This window comes from Sus scrofa, chromosome 1, assembly GCF_000003025.6.
Source record: "Sus scrofa isolate TJ Tabasco breed Duroc chromosome 1, Sscrofa11.1, whole genome shotgun sequence".
Lineage (NCBI taxonomy): Eukaryota > Metazoa > Chordata > Mammalia > Artiodactyla > Suidae > Sus > Sus scrofa.
The window spans coordinates 246,002,632-246,011,169 of record NC_010443.5 but is presented as its reverse complement, the minus strand read 5'-3'; the positions used below and the strand labels follow the sequence as shown (position 1 = coordinate 246,011,169).

The following is an 8,538-nucleotide window of genomic DNA, read 5'->3' as shown; positions in this document are numbered from 1 at the left end:
GAACTAAAGCTTCCTTTATGAGTTCTAAAAATCTAACCGATCTAAAAGTGCAGCTTAGAGGACTGTAAAAAATTCTTATGTCATCTGTGTATTCAGTTATAGGTCCACATTGCCTATAAGGGAAGCCACTTAGGGATGTGGACAACTCTCACAAACACGGCTGTAACAGAGCCACATGCATTCTGGCTGCTGCAGACTTCCTTTTGGTGAAAGAAAATATTAACATGGGAAAGACCAATCAGTCTTCTGTTACAGAATTTGTCCTAGCAGGGCTTTCAGGCTACCCACAGCTTGAGGCCATTTACTTCGTGCTGGTGCTGTGTATGTACCTGGTGATCCTGCTGGGAAATGGAGTCATCATCATTGTGAGTGTCTGGGGCTCCCACCTGCACACCCCCATGTACTTTTTCCTCAGTAACTTATCATTCTGGATATTTGCTACACCAGTTCTTCTATTCCCTTATTTCTCAACAGCTTTTTAACTTCAAAGAAAACCATTTCCTTCTCTGGATGTGGAGTGCAAATGTTTCTCTCCTTTGCTATGGGAGCCACAGAATGTGTCCTTCTAAGCATGATGGCCTTTGACCGCTATGTGGCCATCTGTAACCCTCTGAGATATCACATCATTATGAGCAAGACTTCATATGTGCCCATGGCTGCTGGGTCTTGGATTGCAGGCAGTGTCGATTCTGTGTTGCAAACCTCTCTTGCAATGCAGCTTCCTTTCTGTGGGGATAATGTCATTAATCATTTTACTTGTGAAATCTTGGCTGTCTTAAAATTGGCCTGTGCTGATATCTCCATAAATGTTGTTAGCATGGTTGTTACCAGTATGATTTTTCTTGTGGTCCCCATACTTTTCATTTTTGTTTCCTATGTTTTCATTCTCTCTACTATCCTAAGGATTCCTTCTGCAGAGGGAAGGCGCAAAGCCTTTTCTACCTGCTCTGCCCACCTAGCAGTGGTGATTATATTCTATGGAACCATCCTCTTCATGTATACAAAACCCAAGGCTAAAGACTCCTCTGGTGTAGACAAAGTACAAGTCACAGACAAAATCATCTCTCTTTTCTATGGAGTTGTGACTCCTATGCTCAATCCCCTCATCTATAGTTTGAGGAACAAAGATGTGAAGGCAGCTGTGAAGAATATACTGTGTCGGAAATGCTCCTCAGAGGGACTGTGAATGCTTGTGAATGCTACTTTCTAAAAAAAAAAAGTTTATTTATTTATTTAATTTGTTTTTGTATTTGGCCACATCTACAGCCTATGGAAGTTTCCGAACCAGGATCAAACCCATGCCACAGCAGCAACCTGAGCCATAGCAGTGACAATACCACATCTTTAAGCTTCAGAGGAACTTTAGAAAACTTTATTTACTCTAACCATAGGACTAGTTATCGCCTGGAGGTTCAAAAATAATTATAAGGGTTGGTAATACCATTAATTCCTAAAATTCTCATTTTTCTATTCCCAGCATTTAAATGTAAGAGAAATTTAGGGCTTCCATTCTCCCTTCATGACTGGATTAAAGAGAAAAGGGACAGAAATCTAAGGGTAAAAAGATTCTTATTCAAACCACTCACTTTCACAGAATTTAGTTTAACTCTGGAATGATGCATTCTATAATTTCATATAAAAGGAAATACTATTTTACTAGTTTAACCTCTTCTATGTGCATCAGCTTTCTAGTCTCATATCTTTCTTAGGAATATAAAGTACAAAGTGCCTTGTTAGGGGTCAGAGTGCTATATAAACTCAACATTAAATAGTTCATTCATGGGGTTTTGTGTGATCATAGAGAGGGACGACCTCTTTAAGGTGTTGTATACCTGGCTATGTGTATGTCATGGACAAGACTAGAAAAATGATGCCATTTTTCCTAGGGCTGATAACCTTTTGGCTGCAAACTGGAAGGCCTACTTCTGTGCATAGGTATCTGAAGCAGTGTAAGGCTTTGTGCAGGCATTTCAGGTGGTGGATAAATTTGGCCCATCTTGTGTTTCAGGAGATGAGCAGTGGCATATTTGAGTGAAAACAATTGTTTCTGTTAAATGACATAAAAATTACTTTGTTTCTGAAGAACTTGGTTGCACTGTTCCCTGAGAATGTTTTGATAATGGGCTTTGAGTGTCCAAGATTAGATATTTTTACAGCTACATGAATTTCCTGTTGAATGTGAGCTTCTCATTCATTCATTCATTCAGCCAGTCAGTCATTTTTTTCTCAATTTAGTTATTCAATCAACCCATGTTTACTGAATACCTATTTTCTTTGAGCATTATGCTGTTGGCAATATAAAAACCAAAACAAAACAACATGGAAACAAAAAACAAAACATGATCAAGGAGTAAACAATCTTGTGGAATACAGACTGACACATAAATTTGGGACAAAAATATTAAAGAATTGTCCTAGCTTTTCCTTTTCCCTATCTTCTAAGCTGGATCCTTTGTGTTCCTAGTGTATTCTTTTTTTATTTCAAATTAATGTGTATTTTATTAGCCACAATAATATCTACTTATTTTGGATAATAGTAGCAAGTACATGTGAGTTGCATATAATTTTAGTATATGCTCTGGTATGTATAGTTATCCATAGCCCATAAATTCTCCCCTCTATCTACCCCATCCCATGGGTGCTCGTCCTTAGGCTGTAAACCACGCTGCTAGAGCATAAATACTGTAGGAACCCTGCTAGAGCATAAATACTGTAGGAACCCAGCTGAGAAAGGCATACATTGTCAGGGAAGTTATCAGAGGCCACCAGGTGGGGCTTAAGGTGTGATATGCCTCAGAGGTTAGGAAAAACTAGAGTATGCCCAAGGGGAAGTCAAGGAGAAGCAGGAATGAGGTAGGTATATTGAGAGGCAATGAAGAACCAAGGCCAGGCACAGGGAGGGATATGTTGGGCATTTAGAAAAAATAAAAGGGTTAAATGATGCAAAAGGAAATTATGGAGATTCTTGAAATCAAACACAGGAGCTACAAACTTTACTTAAGATAAAGCACTAGACCAGGACTCAAAGGAGTGAGTTATAATCCCAGCTCTACAATTACTAGCCTTAGGCAAGTTAAATTTTGGAACCTCAATTTTCATCATTAGTATGACTGGGATAATAACACCAACTACCCAGAGAAGAGAAGATTCTGTGAATTTCCTAGTGGGCTTTCACTTTATTTTGGTTACATCTGAAACAGGGAACTATCTAAGATTATTGAGCAGGGCATCAGCATGATGAAAGTGATATCTCTTTTTTTTTTTAAACTCAGTGAATTTTTATTGTATTTGTAGTTGTACAACCATCATCACAAGCCAATTTTACAATATTTCCATCCATAACCCCCAGCCCATCCCTCCCCTGTAACCTGTCTCTTTTGGTAACCATAAGTATTTCAAATCTGTGAGTATTTCTTTCCTGAAAAGAAGTTCCCTGTATCCATTTTTTAGATTCTATATATAAGTGATAACATATAACATTTGTGTCTCACTGTCTAACTTCACTAAGGATGATAATTTCTAGGTCCATTCATGTTGCTGCAAATGTCATTATTTTATTCCTTTTTATGACTGAGTAATATTACATTGTGTATATTTACCACTTTTTTTCCTTCCTTCCTTCCTTCCTTCCTTCCTTCCTTCCTCCCTCCCTCCCTCCCTCCCTTCCTTCCTTCCTTCCTTCCTTCCTTCCTTCCTTCCTTCCTTCCTTCTTTGCATTTTAGGGCCACACCAGATGCATATGGAGGTTCCAAGGCTAGGGATCTAATAGGAGCTACAGCTGCCTGCCTAAACCACAGCCATGGCAACGTGGGATCTGAACCGTGTTTGTGACCTATGCCACAGCTTGAAGCAACGCCAGATCCTTAACCTACTGAGTGAGGTGAGGGATCAAACCTGCAACCTCATGGTTCCTAATTGGATTCATTTCCACTGTGCCACAATGGGAGCTCCCTTTTTTTTTCATAGTTTCTTTATCCACTGTTGGAGACATGAATATGTGACATGACAAAGAATGGAAAGAAAAGACTGGCACCATAGAGTGGCAGTAGACAGTCAGTCTATACTTTACAAAATCTTGTGACTCTCTCATGACCCTTGAGGCAAAATGAATGAGAACAACATCAAAGAATGGTATCTTGAAAACAAGATTGCTGAAGCATTGATGTTGCTGATGGAAAACCATCAGCTCTGACATTCTCAGGACTGGAGCCTTGAGGGATTTTTGGGAGAGGCCATAGTTGGCTTGAAGCAAACAACAAATTACAGCCTGGGAGGGCTAAAACATTTATGATTACTTTATGTGCTTAGGAATGACTGTCCTAGCATATCTTGCTTCCAATAAGTCTGAAGTAAAATACTGATGTATTCCCTGTACGTACAAGGAAGTAGAAAATAGTAAATAAAAACCATGAATTGGCTCAGAGGGTTGCTATTGCCTCTTGAAGGCAGTAGTCCCCTGACCCCCACTCTATTTCTGTGTCTCTTTCTTCTTATTTCTGCAGCACCGCTGACTTCGGGACCTGGGTTGACGAGCAGGCCTCGTCAATCCACTCCTCTGTCGATGAACATTTAGGTTGCTTCCATCTCTTGGCTATTGTATGTAGTGCTGCAGTGAACATTGGAGTATTGGCCACGGGAGTGGCCCAAGAAATGGCAAAAAGACAAAAACCAAAACCAAAAAAATCATTGGAATATATGGATCTTTTTGAGTCATTTTTTTTTTTTTTGGTATGTTGTGTCTTTATTGAGCTGAAAGAGTGATGAGTGGAATAGGATATTCTAAGAAGTCAGATCTCTAATGCTCCTAACCCTCTACCTGGCTCTGTTTTTGTCTGTTTTCTATGCCCTGAGGCTTCCATCTAATATTTTATTTGGAAAAAAGTATTCTATTGCTAGGAAAAGATTTAAAACCACTAAGGTGGGCTATAGAATCTAGTAAGAGTTATAAGAAAGAGATCGATGCTTTTGGATTGGTGTTTTAGAAGGATCACTTTGGCACTGGGGAGGACTAATGGTATACCTCTTGCTGATAAATTCCCAGGGCAGTTTCACATTTCTTGGCCAATCGTTGGCCTTTATGTTGTTTTCCTTCCTGTAGGCTTCACAGTACCTAGACCTACCCAGGTCCTTGGAGTTACTATTCCTCTCCTGACTGGTTGTGAAATAAGGTTTATCAAATAACTTTCATGATCCTTTGGGTTAAAGTTTTACTTCAATTAATAGAGGCAACAGAGAAGAGGAAGAAAACATTTTATGGGTTTAGGAAATCTTCCAGGCTTTATCAGAATTGGCTCTAATATATGGATACTGACTGTAAATATAAATACGTATATATTTATATATATTTACCTCTGTATCTTTCCCAGAGTGTGTAATTGCTTCTTCCTTTTTCTTAATGGAAGATCTTCCCAGAACCTGAGTCAGAGAGAAAAATGCCTCTAATCATGCACTAAAGTCTATTTAGCTCTATACTGTTTGAGGATAGTATTGTTTAAATATTTTGTGTACTATAGAGAGCCACTTTTGTTCCTGAATGTAAGCTTCTTCTTTCTTTCTTTCCTTATATTTATATTCCTTACTTGGTTTTAAACTTCACTAGGTACTTAATGTCTATTTTTATATCACTGACTAATCCCTACACTCTGTAGTATTTTCTCCTCAACTCTTCAATATTCACATTGCTCTACATATATTCATTTGTGTTTACAAATACATTAAAGTATGACAATGTAAAAAATGGTGTAAAGAGACCTGGCATCAAGTAATATGGCCTTAGAATTCCCCTCTTCTCTGAACCTCACTTTCATAATTAACAGATTTTTTTTTTATTTTCCCACTGTACAGCAAGGGGGTCAGGTTATCCTTACATGTATACATTACGATTACAGTTTTTCCCCCAGCCTTTCTTCTGTTGCAACATGAGTATCTAGACAAAGTTTTCAATGCTATTCAGCAGGATCTCCTGGTAAATCTATTCTAAGTTGTATCTGATAAGCCCAAGCTCCCGATCCCTCCCACTCCCTCCCCCTCCCATGAGGCAGCCACAAGTCTTTTCTCCAAGTCCATGATTTTCTTTTCTGAGATGTTCATTTGTGCTGGATATTAGATTCCAGTTATAAGTGATATCATATGGTATTTGTCTTTGTCTTTCTGGCTCATTTCATTCAGTATGAGAGTCTCTAGTTCCATCCATGTGGCTGAAAATGGCATTATGTCATCATTCTTTTTTATGGCTGAGTAGTATTCCATTGTGTATATGTACCACCTCTTCCGAATCCAATCATCTGTTGATGGACATTTGGGTTGTTTCCATGTCCTGGCTATTGTGAATAGTGCTGCAATGAACATGTGGGTGCAAGTGTCTCTTTTAAGTAGAGTTTTGTCCGGATAGATGCCCAAGAGTGGGATTGCGGGGTCATATGGAAGTTCTATGTATAGATTTCTAAGGTATCTCCAAACTGTTGTCCATAGTGGCTGTACCAGCTTACATTCCCACCAACAGTGCAGGAGGGTTCCCTTTTCTCCACAGCCCTTCCAACACTCGTTATTTGTGGATTTGTTAATGATGGCCATTCTGACTGGTGTGAGGTGATATCTCATGGTAGTTTTGATTTGCATTTCTCTTATAATCAGCGATGTTGAGCATTTTTTCATGTGTTTGTTGGCCATCTGTATCTCTTCTTTGGAGAAATGTCTATTCAGGTCTTTTGCCCATTTTTCCATTGATTGATTGGCTTTTTTGCTGTTAGGTTGTATAAGTTGTTTATATATTCTAGAGATTAAGCCCTTGTCCGTTGCATCATTTGAAACTATTTTCTCCCATTCTGAAAGTTGTCTTTTTGTTTTCTTTTTGGTTTCCTTTGCCGTGCAAAAGCTTTTCAGTTTGATGAGGTCCCATGGGTTTATTTTTGCTGTGATTTCTATTGCTTTGGGAGACTGACCTGAGAAAATATTCATGAGGTTGATGTCAGAGAGTGTTTTGCCTATGTTTTCTTCTAGGAGTTTGATGGTGTCCTGTCGTATATTTAAGTCTTTCAGCCATGTTGAGTTTATTTGTGTGCATGGTGTGAGGGTGTGTTCTAGTTTCATTGCTTTGCATGCAGCTGTCTAGGTTTCATAATTAACAGATTTTTTTTATGTGAAAATGTTTGAAAACTTTAAACTGGAAAAATGGGAAATTATTATGATTTTATTTGTTAGTTTCTTGATACCAGGGACTAGATCCTTTATATAGCCATATTGATATACCATAGTTTCTATAAATGCCTTTAGGTCTATTGAAGGAGCCCAGTAAGTAGCATACTTGTTTAGTTGATTGATTTATTGAAACTGGCTGAATATAGATGACGTCAGTGGAGAGAGGCATTTATCCTGCTAATGTGGATGGAAAGATAAAATAATTGAAAATAAAGATATGGACAAAAATATTTCTGTTAACAAAGTGAGAAATTCACTAGACAGAAGTGAATTTGTGCTTGCTGCCAGATATAATTTGATTTTGTGTGCTGCTTGGAAGAGTTGATACTTGTGAGAAGAAGAAAAACATTCAAAAGTGATGTTCAAGACATTTTTTTCCCTCAAAGACCCAAATCCTCAGGCTATAGAAAATTAATGTATTTTACTAAGGATCCAAATAAGCTTTGCGTCTTGCTCTTGAGTGGTGTTCCATCCCATGGCAGAAGTAGGGTAATGAAACAGTTAATGCATTGTGATAAAACCTACTATAAGACTAGAAACAGTAAAATCACAAAGAAATATACTCCAGGAGTAAATCATAAACATTTTTTTTCTGGTTTTGAAGGATAAAGAATATTTCTCCAAGTGAAAGTGGAGAATATACATCTCAGGGGAAGAGCGCAGTGGAACATTTTCAAAGGAAGACAGGAGCTTGCTCCACAAGGCGTGCTGAAAGGATGACAGGAGTTGGAACAAGGCTTAGGTCCTTTATTTAGTGAGGGTAGAGGGGATGTCTTTTAACCGTGAATAAATAACTGGAAGGGCTAATAAGATGTACCCAATATAAAGATTTTGCAAATTCAAAATTAAGGCTCCTTCTACTTCCACATAGTGAGATCCCTTAAAGTTCTACTTGGCTCCTGCTTGACACTTATTCTTAGATGAGTGACACATTGCTATGGCTTTCCTGTAATATTCTTTTTTTTTTTTTTTTTTTTTTTTTTTGCTTTTTCGGGCCACACCCTCGGCATATGGTGATTCCCAGGCTAAGGGTCCAATGGGAACTGCAGCTGCCAGCCTATACCACAGCTATAGCAACACAGGATCCGAGCTGATCTGCGACCTACACCACAGCTCACAGCAACCCACTGAGCGAGGCCAGGGATTGAACCTGCAACCTCATGTTTCCTAGTTGGATTCATTTCCCCTGCGCCATGACGGGAACGCCCCTGTAATATTCTTTCGGAAAAAAAAAAAAAAGCCCCCAAAAATCCTCCTCATGAGGCTAAGTCCAAGGGAGGATTCCTTTGCCCAATTCCAATTACAGCCATGCTTCTCCTGTGTTTAAGAAACTTAAGTCAG

General features: G+C 38.7%; 1 pseudogene; it reads left to right on the top strand.

The window, feature by feature from the left end:
• LOC100152083 lies at positions 225-1,186 on the top strand (annotated as a pseudogene).